At 44.1% G+C, this 17,811-nt stretch overlaps 1 long non-coding RNA gene across 1 annotated transcript; it reads right to left on the reverse strand.

Annotated features, from left to right (window-relative positions):
- Window positions 1–10,171: 10,171 nt before the first annotated feature.
- Window positions 10,172–17,103, reverse strand: LOC124082967 (uncharacterized). Its single transcript, XR_009225398.1, has 3 exons — window positions 13,132–17,103; window positions 12,371–12,648; window positions 10,172–11,936 (listed from the first exon to the last, which is right to left on the reverse strand). It is a non-coding gene; the product is annotated as an uncharacterized LOC124082967 (long non-coding RNA).
- Between the last annotated feature and the right edge of the window lie 708 nt (window positions 17,104–17,811).

Genomic DNA, 17,811 nt, shown 5'->3' on the forward strand with positions numbered 1-17,811 from the left:
TGCACCTAAAGGATTCTCCTACCATGAGCTGAGCCAGGCTTTGATTTTCCTCCACCTTGTTTCATTTGTGGTGTGAGAAAATCAGCAACCAAAAATGGCCCCAGAGCTCCGTTTGCTACCACCCTAGTGGGGCAGTTGCCACGAGCCAGGTGTGTGCAAGGTGGAGTCAGGGTACAGGAAATCCTTCCTCCTCCCAGAGCTGACAGTTGGGTGTAGAGGTAGAAAATACCCAAGTGGAACAAAGAGCAATGTGGAACAACCCTAGTGCAACTAAACCAAACCAAGCAATGTTAGAAATGTCACAATAGAGCCCATCCTGTCTTCCTGTGTGCCTTCGATGGCCCAAGTTCTGCATCAGGGGATCAGAGCACAGGCTTGGATCAGATCCAGACTGTGGACAGGACACACATCTTCCTTCCTCCTATGTTTTCTCCCTGTGGAGGGGTCCTTTGGGTGTGAGATGGTTGGTTCACTTCCCCCCTGCACCCAATCCATCCTTGAAGAGGCTGAGGGATGGGTGAAGAGTGAATTTGGAAAGACTAATGTGTGAATAACACACTTGCAAAGACGACAATGAGGCACACTGGCACACCTTTCTCAGTGTCACCTGATTTGCTGTTTGGAGTCATGGCCAACGGAGAAGCCTCCTATTGTGAACTGAACTGTGTCCTCAATTTCCTTCATTGAAGTGATAACTTCCTAGTACCTTAGATATGAGGCTTTTGGAGATGGGATCTTGAAAGAGGTAGTTAAGGTTAAATAAGGTCATTGGGGTGACTTCTAATCCAATAGGACTGGTGCCCTTATAAGAAGAGACGAGGACACTGACACACAGAGAGGGACCATGTAGAGATGCAGAGAAGATGATCATCTACAACTCAGGGACAGACAGGTTGCAAAAGATTCAAGCTCGACTGACACCTAGAATTCGGATTTCCGGTCTCCAAAATTATGAGAATTATTGGTTAAACCAAGCAGCCTTTGGTGTTTGTTATGGCAACCCTGGTGAACTACTGAAAACCTGCTCTAGCTGGGCTGAGCCCATGCCCAGGGAAAATGTTGGACTTAGCCAGGGTCTCCCCAGCTCCACTGCCCCTCCATTCTTCACGGGGAAAATTTCTTCAATCCAGTATTTTTTTTTTTTGACAAACTCAAGAATAGGGCTAAAAGCTTTGCCTCCATCTGTCTTTCTCTTTGTCTCATCTCTCCTTTTGTTCTGCGGTTGGGTGAAGAAGTAGGGGTCCTTTTCCAGATTAGACCATAGCAGTTAAGATAAGCAAAGGTATACTGGGCTAACAAGTCACCTCCAGATCTCAGTGGCCTCGCAAAACCAGACTCCTCTTTGCTCCAGGTGGAATGTGACTTCTCACCTTGCCACAGCTAAGCAGTAAGCTGCTCACCCTGGCCACTCGGCCTTCAGATTACCATGATCCGCCATCACTGCGGTGGTGGGAATGGACGTGGTGAGTGAATGGCCTGCTGGCTCTTTTACCTGCCCTGTAATGAGACACAGCTCTTTTGATCATATTTCATGGGCCAATCAAATCATTTGATCATGGCTGACACCAAAAGGGGTGGGAAAGTGTAATTCTAGTCAATGCCCAGAAGGAGGCAATATTCGTGAATGGCCCTGATGATCCTCATATGGAACATGGTCCCTGCCTCTGAGATTATATAGCTTGGAGAAGAAGAATTACTAATTATCCTCAAATTGGCATTGTTTTGTGAGAAAAATCACTCTACTTGGGTTTATGCACGACCCAGACCCACCTGAAGGTCCTCAGATGAGCCAGTTACTCTCCAAGAAGGGAGACCTCAGAAGAGGAAACCGTGGCTGTGCTTATGCTCATTCAATAATCAAATATCTGTTGAGCTCCTAGGAATGTGCCAGGGGCTGGCACTGTCCTGAACCTTGGAGGATTGGGGTCATCCCTGACTTCCCACCACCTAGACACCAGTAAGATCTCCCAATCACTGTGACCACAAAAATATCTTCACAGATTTCCAGTTAAAATCAGGGTATAGTTATGGCTGAATTATCTTTTGATGTTGACTTTTTGATAGAAAATATGCAAGTTTTGAAAAGCTGCACTCACTTTTCAGCAGGTGGGAAGGGGAAGCATTTTTGGACAAAGGAAAAGAAGTTTCTGTCTTGATGATCCCAAAGTGAGTCACGGAACGCTCCTAGAATAACCATCATCAGGGTTGGTAGGAGAACCACATGTCCAGGTCCAGGGCTCTTCCTTTATCAGGAAAATGACTGGAATCTGATGACTATGGGGACTATCTGTTATCAGGACCCCAGTGGGGAAAACATAAAGGTGTCCTCTTCCTCACTGTCTTACATTCATCCTCTGACTTAGTCAGCTGGGCAGCCACAGCATAAGCTGGTGGTTTATACATAACACAGATTTACTTCTCATGGTTCTGGAAACTGGGAGTGTGCCATGTTGGAATGCCAACACGGTTCGAGTTCTGGTGAGGGCCCTCCTCTGCGCCACAGATGACCATCTTCTCCTTTTATCCTCACATGATGGACAGACCTGAAGACCTGAAGACTCTCCTAACACTACCACATTGGGGGCAGGGGAGTCAGCATATGAATATTGAGGACACTGTCCTCCAGAACTCCTAGACTACATGTGCTCGTTGCTACTTTGGATGTGGTCATGTGGGGTGGGGTGGGAGTGACTAGGAGCAGAGGATTAAAGTGAGTATAAGGAAAGACAAGGAGAATTGCAGAGGGCAGTCCTCTTTGATGTGTGGGCACTGACAAATACCCTGTTGTACAGTGGACTTCTGGGCTGATCTGAGCCCAGACTGGAATATAAGATGATGGGAGAGTACCTGGCAGCCTCTGTCGAGGAGCAGCTCTGGTGTAAATAGCAGGCAGTGTTGTTACCATTGCTCATAGTTACAGTATCATTTCTAAAACTAGCAGCCCAAGAGTTCAGTGGAACTATTTGAGAACCAAGGCAGGAAATTGAATTGTAAGCATCATCAAAACTCTGCTGGTTTCCCCTTCCTCTTTTAGAATGGCAGTAGGGTTTTTTTTAAAGGATGAGAAAGCACTTATTTCTCCAAAGTGGTTAGGTCCTCCAGATGTTCAATCACCTGATCCAAGATTTCAGCTGTGACTTGCAAATTTGTTTCATCTGAGTCCTTTAAGCTAGTTTCAAGCCTTGGTCCGCAAGGCAGAATTGAAAGCTATAAAAATAACCCCCTGGTACAACTCCCAGGCTGGAAGACAGATGCCGCAGGTCTAAGCGATCTTCATAGTTAGAACTGCTGTTACTTGGGGGCCACCCTAGACATTCCGGAAATGACTAGGGAGACCTGAGGAACCATAGAGGTCCCCCAGTCTGTTTCATTTTCTCTGAACTATCTTAAGGGGGTCCATCTTGGTGGGTCATGGGAGGAGTTTGTGGGAAGCAGAGAGACAACCTGAAGTGGGTGTCTGCTGGTGTGTGGTCACTCTCTGGCTCCCTCGGCATGGGCAGGCCTGGGGCTGAGTGGACAGGCCAGCTGGAAAAGGCCACTGCTCCTTTTGTCACCACACTCCATAAGCAGGTGCACACATGTGGCCTAGGAAGGAAGTTGAGTGTCTGTTTCCATGTTCCTCAGAGTGACAAGTTTTCACATCTCGTGTGCAGCTGCCACCAGCAAGTGCATCAAGAGGTGTGTGCATAATGGGAGAGAGAGCTCATTTTTGTCTGAGGACATTTTTTCCCCCAACTTTGGCCTAACTTTGTTTCTGTGCCTAAAAGGATTGCCTAGGTACTAAAACACCAGCTGGCGGAAATGCCCTCATTTCCTTTGGATCTTCATGGAGAATGAGAGTCCAAAACCATGACAACCTTTCTGACAGAGCCAGAAGAGAGAGGTGGCAGGTGGGAGAGCCCCTCTCTTGTCTTTATTCTTTGAGAATTAGCAGACAGAGGAAAATCAATCTTTATGATGCAGAAGAGGATCCGCTTCATTTGGGGTGGTGTGATGGTTTGTTTTATGTGTCAACTTGACCAGTGCCCATATATCAATTTAACAGGATTCTGGGAGTTTCTGTGAGTGTGTTTCTGGCTGAGGTTAACATCTGAAGAGCGGATTGTGCTCCATAATGTAAGTAGGATTATTAAATTCACTAAAGGCCTGAATAAAATGAAAACATTAAGGGAGGGTTCATTCTCTCTCTCCATGACCGTCTCCAAGTTGGGACATCAGTCTTCCTTGCCTTCAGATTTAGTCTCACTGGAAGTGTACCATCACCTCTCCTGGGTCTCCAGCTCGCTGACCACAGATGTTGGGGCCAATATAATCATACGAGCCAATTGTCTACAAGAAATCTCCTCATGTAGATAGATTGTCTATATAGATAGAACAAATACGCGCGAATGACTAAAACTGTAATTTAAGTGGTTCTGTTTCTCTGGAGAACCCCACTACAGGCAGCCAGTTCCCAAGGCCTGACTGTGAGCCCTGTGGATTTTGTCAGGAGACAGTATGGTAATATACTTCTGACCCAAAGAGGAGCTTAAACTCTGGTTCTGCCATTTCATAACCACGTAGCCTTGGGTAGGTTGCTTTAGCCTTTTTTCCTCATTCAAAAATCAGGATAAAGACCTCTGGTTACTTTACACAGTTCCATGGATGATATAAAATCATGTTCATGTAGCACTTTGCCTTGGGGTCAATAGGTGGCATTGCTACCAGCAAGAAAAATACTATTGGCCAGAATCTTCTGATCATGTGAAGACTTGAGCCCCAGACCCAGGCTGTTCTACTCAATGGGGACAAATCCTCAGGAGGTGGGTAGGAGTGGGTGGTGGATAAACCTATTCCTTTAGTAAAAGGCTTCATCAATAACCTCCATCTCTTCACTATGGGTCTTGGTCCCAGGACTTGGGGACATGACCCTGACCAAGGACTTTGCTGGTTAATAGAAGCCTCGTATCCAAATCTTAGCTGTCCCAGTCCCCAGTGGACCAGCCCCGGGATGGCCCTCCACCTCAGTACACCATCTGATTCTGAGCCTTTGTGAACCACCCCAGCCAGTCTCAGTAGGACCCTACTGCCTGCCTAACCCTTCCCTTTCCTGAGGGCTAGCTTCTGCCTTGATGGTGCAGCCTCTGGTAAATGTCTTCACTTCTAATTCCAGGTTGAGAGTTTTGGGTTCCATCTCTCTAAGTAAAGAGAAGGGATTTACCTCAACTGCTTCTTCTTCACCCTTCTGTTGGGCAATATGCACACAGACAGCTTCCAGAATGGGATAAAATCAGAATATAGTAACCCACAGGCCTGAGTACCCTCCCAGAGTCTGTCCTTTTTTTAGTATAGTTAATAATCCTACACCTCACTAGAATTATGGAGATTTTTCTCCCATTCTTCTTCTTCCCTGTGCTACTAAAACTTTAAACTATATTGTGGCACAAGTCCATCCAGGTGAAAGTAATTTATAGCCCGTTCTGTTTATGCCTTATTTTATGTACAGACTCCAAACCCCTTGAGAGCTATGGGAGGTTTTAACTATTTCACGGGGAGTAGAGTAAGGAAGCTAGCTGGGCAGGGTTCCTTCTCTTTGGGATTGAGCTGTCCCAGGTTCCCAGTGTGGGTAGGGTATTGACTGGATTGAATGATTAAGGACTTTCACCCCCCAGCACCTGGAGAGTTTGCCTGAATTTCATCTCTTTTTTCAAAATGTATAACAGCCCCTGAATGTTCATTATTCTACCAACTCAACAAGTCCTTCCCTAGACCCAGGAATGAAGTCCATGGGAAGGAAAATTCTCGTGTCCCAAATCCAAAGGTGTCCAGCCTGTCCCTCACCCTGTGGAAGACCACGGCGGGCCTTGAGGAGATCTTCCTATGGTGGTTGCTCCTTAGACATGTTCTTAGGACTCACAAATCCACACAACCTATGAAGGCAGAGTTTGAGGGATGAGTTGATGAGATGGCTCTGGTCAGACACTTACCTGTCCTCCTGCTTTCTAAATCATGTAGAGATTAACCATAGGCCTTTTAGACCACGGCCCCAAGCCAAGGACTAGCACAAAGATAGCTGTACAGTCCTTTATGTGTATGTGGTCCATTGTCTTTATTATTTTTTTCTTCCAAGATAGGTAAGAATCTTGTTTTTATTTCATCTAGAGACATGGCTACCATGCTGCCCAGTGCATAGCCAGCAGGAAATAGAGATTTTTTTGGAAGATGATAGCAAAGTTAAAAATGTGTCTTTTGATAATGTCCACTCACCAAATGTCCTTGGTCCACTTTCTGAAGCCATTCAGAAATCTTTCTTTCATGGAATGGCTTTTGCTTTTGAAAAAGACTTTTTTTCCCTCTCTGCTGTTTATAGATGTCATAAGTATTTCTGAAATATTTAAGGCAGTAGAGTCATGCAGTAGTCATGTGGACCTTAGAGTAGACAGGCCCAGATTGAATTCCAGTTTCATTGTTCTGGGTCTGAAGCTCCTGCAGCTCATTAACCTTCCTTTAATTGTCTTTGAAACTGGGATAACAACCAGAAAGGCAGGTAATCTGGCCCCAAAGAAGACTCACGATCATTTGCTGAATTTAAACAAAGTGAGTCAGACCTTAACCCCGGCACATTTTAACCCCACGTTGGTTTGTTTTCATGCTGTGAGTTACCACCATGCTGAATCAGATTGACAGAGAATGTTCTTTGGTTCCTTATTTTTCAAATATCTTTTTTTTCTTTCTTTAAAGAAATGCAATAACACATCTGGGATCTATTATATGGTGGTATATATTTCAGTATGTTTCTGCTAATGCTTTAGTAAACAGAAACCACATGAATGTTGACTGCTCAAATACAGTAGCTGCTCGTAGGCCCTGAATAAAGTTCAATGTGAAGTTGAACATTGCAGGAGTGAAAACGTGGGTCCATCAAAAATGGAACTCTAGTTCCAATTGTATTTAATCACTTTTCACAGCTAAAATAATGCTGTTAGCAACTTCATACTGCAGAGAGTAAACAAGGTTTTCAAAAGTCTACAGTGTGCTTCTTGATATCAGAAGTGAGTATTTCACTGTGGAACAATTCTGGATGCTCTTAACTAATAGTGGATTAAACCAGTAGATGGGTATTTTATTGTTGTTGTTCTATTTTTGCAAACATAAAACTTGGTTCAGGGCCAGTCTCACTATGATTTTCTTGGTCTTTTCCTTGTGGTTGTAGAAGGCTGTCCTGGAACTAGGCACACCCAAGAGCAAGGATGTAGGACCAGTCACATGCCACAGGTGCCCTTTTTTTAAATCAGAAAAGCAAGACACTTCCCAGAAACACTGAACAGACTTCCTCCTCTGGACCAGAGATGTATCCAGGGGCCACTGCTGTCTGCAAGGGAGACTGGAAAAGTGAGGTTTACCTCTTCCTGCCTCGGTAGTGGAGGCAGACAAGACAGAAAGAGGTGGGACTGGGTGTCACGTTAGCCAATTACTAGTGGTTGCCATCATGGATCTTGTCAAAGCCTTCATGGGCTTAAACCTACAGCAAATCTCCCTGAACTAACACCAGAAAACAACAGAGGCCCCAAGCTGCGGAAGAAGGAGGAGGCACTTTGGAGTCACGCTCACCAAAGTTTAGATTCCGGCTCTGTCGCTTACCAAGTGGGACGGGCCTGGGCAGGTCACTGTCTTTGAATCTCTATTTTCTCACCTACAATAAGTGATTGCAAAGATCTCAGGCTCATTGAAAAGATCAAATATCCCTCTGGCCATTGTCCCTCTTCCCATGACATTATTGTGTTAAAGAATGAACCTCAAAAAGCAGTGAGTGGGTGAGGGGAAACAACCACAAGCTCCGAGGTGGCCCAGCGTTCATGCTACAGGAGCAAAGGAAGGAACAGGACCATAGGAGGACCTGAGAGCGCAGAACCCCAGATGGCCACCAGGCTTTGGCTGAGAAACACAGAGGTGTAATCAGAGCATGACCTAGACCTTGCCCACTGGACCAGAGGTAACCACAAATGGTCTCTAGAATGAAAATCCTGGGCCATCTGACCTCTAGGAACCTTGAAACTGACAGCCAACTCTTCCTTTCAGGACAGAGTCCACTCTGAGGACAACTGGCTGGGAGTGGCATCAAGATGATTATGATGAGAAGAGATGGGTCAGATGAAAACAGAGGAGGGGAGAAACCCCAGGAAATTTCAGAAAGAAAATCTTCATATTTTTAACCACACATGAAAACTACAGAAGCAGATCTGTGAAGTTAAAAATGATATTGAAGACCTCCACCCCTTAAGAATGAGCAGAAACCATTTGCACATAACAATAAACAGCAGCAAAGCAAAAGAAGTCACTGCCACAAGACAACATTTTAGGGAAAAAGAAGAGTAAGTGTGTGTGACGTACCTACAAACAATGATAACACGCCTGAAAGACGTGCCACAAAACAGACCAAGACTCTGAAATGATTATTTTAAAAAAGAGTAAAAGACATTCTAATTCTCTACCCCTTCCTTCCATTTGAGAGGATGAAGATATATGTATAAATACACACATGCACATATTTATGAAATAAATATATATGACATAAGACATATAAATATAAAACAGATCAAGATTGGAAAAACTTAGAACTCAAGAAATAATTAAAAAATAAAAGAACAAAACATTTTAGAAAAGAGGACAAAACTATGAGGAACAGACAATAAACCCAACAGAAGTTGCCTTAGGAGAAAGAGAAGGCAAAAGGAGAAACTACTCATTAAATAAAAACTAGATGAGTTCTGGGGGGATGTGGGTGTGTGCATGAGACCCTGTGTTCAATCAGGAGTGCTGCAAAAAATAAATCCATTAACAAAATAAAAGTAAAGAAAAGAAGAGCTGGGAGTCTTCAAGAGAATGAGGTGAGATAAAGAAGAACCAATACACAAATAGCAGGAGCCCCCTAAGAAGAAAATCAGAGAAAAGGAACAAATCCTGAAAACTTTTGAATCTACCTACTGAAGGAACATGTTGTGTACCTAAGAGTAAGAGCACAGACTGAACAGCCATGAGAACTGTTTTAGTAAAATTGCTTCTTCCAGCTGCAGATGGCCTTTGCCTTAAATGGGAGAGAAAATCTGGGAAGGGAGACATTTCTGTTTGTCCTGCGATGGCAGCATATGGGCAGCACCCATTCGTGCAGGGCCCACAGTTTGGAGGGCTGCTTCAAGTGGCTCCCAGCTCCTTTGACATTGGCAGGGCTACTCCCCTGCAATGGTGGAAGGACAGCACGCTCAGGCTCCTGTCCTGCCCCCTACTCTTCCTCATAAGAGAATCGTGGAAAAGAGGTGGTGACTCCCCTGTTTCTTGGGCTTCCAGAAATTCTACACTACCATGCTAACCATGCTAACTTACTGATGTTGAAGAAGTCATGATTTGGGTTACTCTTGCCAACTTTATCTCTTCCTCCCACATTCTGCCAAAGATAGAGCCTGCCATGTGTCCCATCTCTTCTCAGAGGGACATGTCAATCTTTGAAAGTTTACCTGGTTGTGCTGATTTCTGATGGACTATAAATAGGATTTTTTTTTTATTATATGGCTTCATGGTTGTAGGGGTGGGGATGATATTCTCTTATTGTTTTCTACAGTTTAAGTGAAAATGAGACTCCGATTTTTAGCAAGCCCAGTTGGTAGTGGCAGTACGAGTATTGTGTGTGTGTGTGGTGTGGGATAAACAAATGAGCAATAATGAAATATTTGAATTATCTCATTCACTGTGTCCTTGGAAACCAAGGTGTTGGGTAAAGACAAAGGAGATACATATATGATGTGAAAGGAATAAGTAAAAATCCTATATCTCTGAACCAGCATTAGAAATGCTACTACACACTTCTTAATTCTACTTTATAAAAAATGTCTAGATGCGATGACTAATCTAGTCTTAATAAGTCTCTATAGTTCCCAGGTTGCAATCATCAACTATCATTTCCCACAATAAGAAACCAGGGCTTCCTGGAGCAATGGAGCAGGAAATGCAAGATTAACCTAAAACTTTTATTCTACCAAATAGAAATACACCATCAAAGACTATGGGGGTATGTCAGAAGTTCTGAAGAGTTTTACCCCGACCAAAGATGAAGCACCTTGAGTTCAATGAAGATAAGAAATACAATGCATTTAAACTCATTAAATATGCTTCAATTCATGAGTTGGTAATGATTTTATTTTAAAGGCTAATAGGTCGCTTGTTTGACTTCAGAGTCCTGCCTGGATCCCAACCTCTGAACAGTGAATTGCATATTTCTATGTATAAATACAAAATTTGACTTAAAAATTTTTTTTGAAAGAACTGTCAGGAAGAAAGAGTATATTTTAGATTGAGTCATATTTCCTTAAGTGCTCCTACCAAAACTCAGTTCACAAGATCTTTTCCTTCTTTGAAAACTCCTCTCAGATGATTCTAGAATTATTCTAGAATTGCCAAGCAATTCTAGAAGTATGTCCTTAGCAAAATCCAAGGAACCTGTCATCTTCTATAGAATAAAAAAGGATGCATTAAGGCTCCCAATTCTCTACCCCTTCCTTCCATTTTAGATGATAAAGACACATGTATACGTACACACATGCACATATTTGTGAAAGCAACATGAGCGCTTCATTGTAAATGTAGACACCACACTCCAAAGGAAACCCTCCATGAAAAAGAGAATATCATTTTCAGCAAGAGTTAGGAGGTGAAAGCCTTACCCCAATTTTAAATACATTAAAGGAGCTCATTTGCCCTCTGAGCTGAGATTTCAAAGCCAAAATGTGAGCCCGATCTAGGAATTTTATCAACAATTGAACTTGCTGACTTCTGAAAGGGGATCCCGGCCTTCCCAAGTCTTTTGAAGTTCCATTTTGCTTTGTCTTCAAATGTTTTGACATAATCAGCTCATTGATGCTGTCTTGTAAATTCAAGAATTTGCTCACAGTCCCATGTCAAGGCTGGAGACAAGCAGAGGTTCAGTTCCCTGTGACCCAGGGCAGCTGGTCAGGAAGTTCTCAAATGTACAGCAGTGTGAACTTTGAGCTGAACCGTTGCCCAGCAGGATGCCAAGCCTTTCAATCCTCATCGGCTCAGGGCTTCAAAGGCTGGGGGCGTCTGTACCCGGTGACCTGTGTGTCTGGCCTAACACATCTCTTTCCCATGGGATGGTGGGGGTGAAGGGGCCAGGTTGACATGCCTTACATACCTTCATTTCTCAAACTTGAGAGCCAGAACCTGTATAAGACCCACTAGGAATGAAATCCACCGAGATCAAGAAGTTCGCCCCCAGGTGGCATTGGTCTCTGATGGGCCGTTACTTTAAAAACTTGACTTCCATCATGGCACGCACATGTGCACATGGTTCAAATCCATTACAATCACCACCTAGGTAAGTATTATTATAGGATGGATGAGAGCAATCCATCCAAGAGTGCATACAAACGTAGTGGAGGAGCTGGAATTTGGACTCAGGAGCTCAGTTTGAGTGACATACTCATCATTATCCCCACTTACTGATCTTTCAGCACTGGACCCTGGTCTGGTCCTTCTATGATCACGTCTATTTCTGTCCTCGTCGACCCTGCACAGAATCTGTGCCCAAGACCCATTTGGCATTTATATAACACATTTCCATGCAAAACAGACATGGCAGAATGAAAATGGAAGCACGAGTAGAGTGAACCCAGTTGGTACTTTGGACCAGCCGCTGTGTTTGACAATGGGCAAGCGTCTTTCTCACACACTTGCATTATGACACCTGGAGGTCCCTTGTCTCCCGAATGGCAGAGGAATCCTTCAGCCCAGATTTATCACCCCCAAGGCTCACACTATCAGTTTCTACATCTAAGACGTCCTAGTTCATCTTTAAACTCTTGTTCACTTTCTCGCTCCCTTCATTGCCAGGCACAGTCTCCTTCTAGAAAGCCATCAGTCCAAGGAGGTTCCTTCTATGGAAATTACTGGAAAAAAAAACCAAAATAGCTAATTTTCCTCTCTTGAGCACCCCATAGTTCTTGGTGCCTGGCCTCAATGTAGCAGGAGCCAAATGTGGTCCCTCTTCATCACTTGGTGGGGACTCTTTGAAGGCAAGAACCTTGTCTCACTCACTTTTATAATCTTGCCATTTTGCTTGGTATGTGGCACACAGATAAACACTGGCCAGGAGAATAATCACTTGGATGGACAGTTGGATTGACACGTACATAAAGGCCTCAGAGGGCTTTGCTCTCTCTTGTTGAAATCTTTGCTGGATTCTCAGACTCTCAAACACCAAGAGGGGACAGAGGTGCCATGGTAACTTAGCATAGTTTCTGAGACACAGTGGTGCCCAATGTGTTTTATTGAATGAAGAAAACTAAATACATAAGTCAGTGCTTAAGGCCATATAACTTACCTGGATGATATATTTAAGTACTGTTTGCTCCTCCGGTCCTGAAGTCTGTCATGTATATATCCAGATGAGCAGGATGCAGGTGACCTGGGTTATACCCAGGGGAGGCACCCACGCATGGTGTGTGTGGATCTGAGATTTGCTGTGCAGGTATCAGCCTCTCCTGAAGGTGGCCACAGGCTGGTGACATGTGTGATCACATCCTGTCAGGCTGCGGTGGATGGCTCTGCTCATGACACTCAGAGTTTGATTCTCGTCTGGTCCCAAATCTAGGAATAGTTCTGAGAAATTGGTCAGTTTTTATCTCATATACTTGCTCAGTGGTGCAATTATCTTTATTTCACTGTTTGTTTCGGACACTGAAATATTGAAGCTGAGTTTGCAGCCAGCCACGGCACAAGAAAGGTCTTTTGTTACACACTTTCCCAATGCCAAGATTACTCACTCATTTACTCACTCCAACTTTTTGTTTATCTTTTCTTCCTTTATTTCTTCTCCTGATTTTACACCTTCTCGCTGTTTATGAATGGCATTATACCCTCAGGGATCATAAATGAAACTGACTAAATTTAAAAGGACTTATTTTATTGACTAACTACAGACAAAGCAAATGTATTCAGCAAAGATATTGTTATCCTGATGCACAGTGATTTTAACCTCCCCCTGGGGTATTTAATGTTTCCAGGACTAAAACCGTGTCTAGAAGGAGACAGAGGATAAAGGTATGAAATATTAAATAAAATATGACGTTGTCACACATCTACCTTGATTGCTCTCCATGCATCCAGAGGCTGAATTAGGGAGAGGATGAACGTAGTGCTTTTCTGGCTCCTTGGGAGGCAGTCACCAAGCCTTCATTTCGAGAGGGAAAGAAAAGCAGGCAAGAGATGATCAGAAAGAGGTGAAGGCATAGAAGGGGACGAAGGAATGGAGAGGGAGATGAGGGAAGAGGGACACGCGGGGGTGCAGAAATAAGGGACAGAAAGTGTAAAAGATGAATCAAGAGTTCAGTTGCCCTTGACATCTAAGGCCACTGCCTGGGCCTCCGTTGTCTTTGTGAGACTATTTCATAGCCAGAGGCAAAAAGGAAGGTCAGAGGTGATATTACTAATTGTATAGTCTCTTGCCAGAGAAGGTGATGACTTTACTCTGATCAGTTTTAATAATGAGCTAAAGAGAGAAACCATAACCAAATTTTACCACTGACTCACACACCCGCAGCTCAGAATCAACTTTCTTCTCCCAGTTTCTTGCCTTGAGGAATTCACGCCAAAGCATTATCCTTTATTTCTCTTTACTTCTTTATTTTAATTTTATTTATTTATTTTATCCATTTAGCTCTTTATTTCAGCCACATTTTTGAAAAAGTAAATTTCAGATCTCTGAAATTTATTATTTTCTGAAAAATAAACAAATTTATTGTTAAACTATGGAGATAAAATCACATTAAAATAATGGTATGAAAACTGCCTCTCATTAAGAGATAACCATTGTTAGCATTTTCAATTATTTCCTTGTAGCCTCATTCATTTACCAATACATGTTTATTGGTACATACAATACTGTATGCACACTCAGTCCTGTATCATTTTTATATGTTGGATGTACTATGTTCCTATGTCAAGAAATCGTCTTTTAAAATTTGATTTTTCAAAAACATATTTTTATATTCTATGTGCATAAAGAAAATAGCTTTGTGCATTTTATCTACCTTTCTATTAAATCTTTTAAAAGCTTCCAAGGGAGGAACATTCTATGCTCTCTTTAAGTTTCTTTAATCAGAAGGAACTCAAGGAAAGGAATTTTTATGTGAGCATTGGTAAGAGAGAGAATCAAAAGTCAGATGGGATTCAATCCATCCATCCATCCATCAATCAAGCAATCAGTAAGGAGCACAGAATGGCTGGGACTTTGAGACCAGATGAGGTCTCTCAAAGTGAGCCACATCCATGTGGAAATATTGATTGGTATCGTGTGTATGTCTCTGTGTGTGTGTGTGTGTGTGTGTGTGTGTGTGTGATTCTCCACATGCTGTCCCCATGCCATAGTGGCTGTAGCCGATGCCCTGACCCATTCTCTTGCAGGTACTGGCTGCTAATGACTCTCACGGCTCCTCTCTTCTCCAGAGGGTTGCTCTGACCACTTCGCCCAAGGGGATGGCATGCTCTCCTCACCCTGAAGGACATCCAGCTGAAAATGAGCAAATCTGTGATGTAAGTCGTGCTCTTCCTGTCCCCACGGGACCGGGCTGAAGCTAAACTCCAGCAGAGGCCTATCCCTTCTTACATTGCTTTCTCTGCCTTATCCTGTTCCCCTGTTCCCTTTCTCCAGAGAGGATTCACCCTCATGAGATTCCGCATCTCAGTCTCTGCTTCTAGAGACCCACCCTTAGGCACCTCCTGGGCCCACCTGGGCTGAGGACAGCTCCCCTGGAGAGCACCCAGGACCCTGAACCACCTTACTGACGTCACTCAGAAACTTGTTAGAACTGCACACTCTCAGGCACCAAACTCTGGGGCTAGGGCCCAACAATATTTATTTTAATCATGCTTCCAGAAGATTCTGGTGAACACTCAAGTTTGAAAATCACCGAGTTAAAGCACCTGGTTGCAACTGATCTAAGATTTTACCTCCACATCCCAGGCCTGAATTGACTGAGGTATAATCCCAAAAACAGACAGAATTTAAACTAATGGGAAGTTTTTGCTGAAGTTGGAGGGAGACGCTCTGCTTTCCTATCCTATTCCCTTACATAAATCCCTGTCCAAAAAGGAAATAGTTCTTTTTTTTTTTTTTGAGGAACTGTTGTTTTGTGGCAAAAGAACGTTTCGCTAATTTTAGGAAGAGGGCTTCAGTTATGAACAGGAAGTCTTAAGGGGAGAAACTTTGACTTGAATTTTTAAAAATTATGTTCCTTTATTTTTTTTGTTCCTTAAAAAAAGAAAAGCAACACTATTAACAAGCCTCAGCTGACTTTAGAGGTCAAAAGAAAAAGAAAGAAAAAAAAATCCCTGACGCAGAAGAGCCCCTGGGAGCCATTAGTAGAGTCCCCTCAGCTACAATTGAATAAACACCAAACATAACGGCCCTCAAGAGTCTGCTCTGAGCAGAGGATCTTTGCAGTATGAATCAGCTTTAGGATGAAGCAGAGTATCTAGCTTCCTGTTAATGGTAAGACTGGTCCTCAAGGACACTCTCCATCACTGCCTACTGGCCTGCCTCAGGTTGGTCCTCTTGGAGCATCACCCTGGTGACCAAGTCAGTGGCCAGGAGTGACAATCTACAGAAAGTAATTATACTCTTTATCTGTTTTATTCTACAAGTAGGAGAGATCATATTGTTTCCATTTCACATGTGGGAAAACTGAGACTTCATAGGAGAAAGGTAAACCTCTGGGATGAGTAAAAATGGTAAACCACAGGAGTTTCTGATATTTTATCTCATTAAGTTCTTCAGGGGAAAATTAGTCTTGTTTTCATTTCATAGTAGAGAAGACTCTGGCGATACCCCTCAAAGCCACAGGTTCTGAGACCAAGCCCTTTTCTTCACATCAGAGATAAAGACGTTAAAATAGCCCATCTAGGAGTTATTGTGGACCTCATGTTCATCTCCAGAAAATTGAACATTTAGAAATAATTGCTCATTTAAAATTTGCCTCCCCCCAACAATGTACTAACCAGGGTTCATCTGAGAAACAGAATTCATTAGATAATAGAGATGCATAAAAGGGGGTTTGCTATGGGAACCATCTCACAAGATCATGGAGGCCAAGAAGTTCCAGGATATTCTTCTAAAGCTGGACAGTCCAGGGAGCAGATGATGTATCTCCAAGTCTGAGGCTGAAGAGTGAGAACCCAGAGGCTCCCAGTCTAAGTCCAGAGGCCAGAGAACCAGCAGTCCTGATGTCCAAGGGCAAGAGAGAATGGATACCTAGTTCAAGCACAGACAGCCAGTTTGCCCTTCCTCTGCCTTCTTGTTCTCTCTGAGCCCTCGATGGTTTGCATGATGCCAGTCCACCCTGAGGAGGGCCATCTGCTTTTTGGAGCCCACTGACCTGGGTGCCAACCTCTCTCCTTGGCAAAAATGATCACCACCTTGGCTACCTCAAAACCCCAGCCTGACCCTGTGCAAAGTGGAGAAGCAAAGTGTTCCCTTTCTTTTTGGTACAGAACTGTGACCTGTGCCTGTCACCTGCACTGCACTGTGAGAATCCCTATGTGTGAGTCAGAGGCTGGCTGCTGCTGGGCCTAAGCAGGGGTGACTGTCCACCAGGATGGCTCCTTTGGGCCACCTCTGGCAAGTGAGAATCAGCCTATTCAGAACAATGTGCACCTCGGACTCGACCTGCTGTCCCATGCGGGCAACTCAATCACCTGGGCTTGCTGTCAGGTTCCCCCCACAGGGATCATCCACATGTAAGCGAGAGTCTGTCACATCACCTCTGCTTACAGGTGTTTGATGATCCAGTGGCGTCAGGGCTGGATGGGAATGAGAACTTTTGACATTTCAAAGCAATAAATCTACCACTGAACCGTTAGATTCACTCATTCTCTCCTTTGTGATGGGTGTAAATAAGCCCCCTTCCTAATAATGAGGATGACAATGAAAACCCCAGGGTTGGGGGACAGTCAATTAAATCAAGCCACAATACCTTGGCATGAACGTGGCCTTTACCGGGAACTTCTGAATTTTTAGGTTGCAAGGAAAATATACCCTTTTTTCTCTTCTCTTCTCTTCTCTTCTCTTCCTCCCTCCCTCCCTCTCTCTCTCTCTCTCTCTCTCTCTCTCTCTCTCTCTCTCTCTCTCTCTCTCTCTCTCTCTCTCTCTCATCTGAATTGATCATCTTTTCCTTCTTCCACCCTCTGGGATTGGCTCAGAAATGGACCCGGGTCTCCCGTCAGGTCAGTGAGAGCTGAAGGGAAACTTGTTGAAGTTTCTGGGAAAGAAAATGTTTTGCTCCTCAGGGAAGCTCCTGAAAGAGATGGCTTCCGGTGCCCTGGGGTGGCTGAGTGTGGATGGAGGTCGTTATTTTTCCCCTGGCTGGGCGGTGGAGGAGGACTAAGTCCAGTGAGTGGCAAAGGAATCACGGGATTTCCGTGTGTCCTGTGATGTGACCTCCCCTTCTTGAGGACAAGAGCTGAGTGCTCCTCACATCCATCAGGTCTGCCCTGTGTCTGGACAGAGCCTGGCCCAGTGAAGGGCTCAACTCCGGAGCCTGGGTCTCCTCCCGGCTGCCAGCTGAACTGTAAGTTTAGCCTGGTGCAGGCTGTTTACCTTTCGGCCTGAAATTCAGGGGCCCAGGGAACAAAATTTTGACAAAGAGACCTGGATGGTACGTTGGGGAGAAAAGTAGCGTGACAGAATGCAGGTGGGCGAATGCGGGGAGGGGTCCTGGCTTGGTGTAGCGCCGGGGCCAGATTCCCGTGTGGGAGGCTTTCCAAGCC

This window comes from Marmota monax, unplaced genomic scaffold (genome assembly GCF_021218885.2).
Source record: "Marmota monax isolate L192 unplaced genomic scaffold, Marmota_monax_Labrador192_F-V1.1 WCK01_AAM20220418_F8-fsc00051, whole genome shotgun sequence".
NCBI classification, from domain to species: domain Eukaryota; kingdom Metazoa; phylum Chordata; class Mammalia; order Rodentia; family Sciuridae; genus Marmota; species Marmota monax.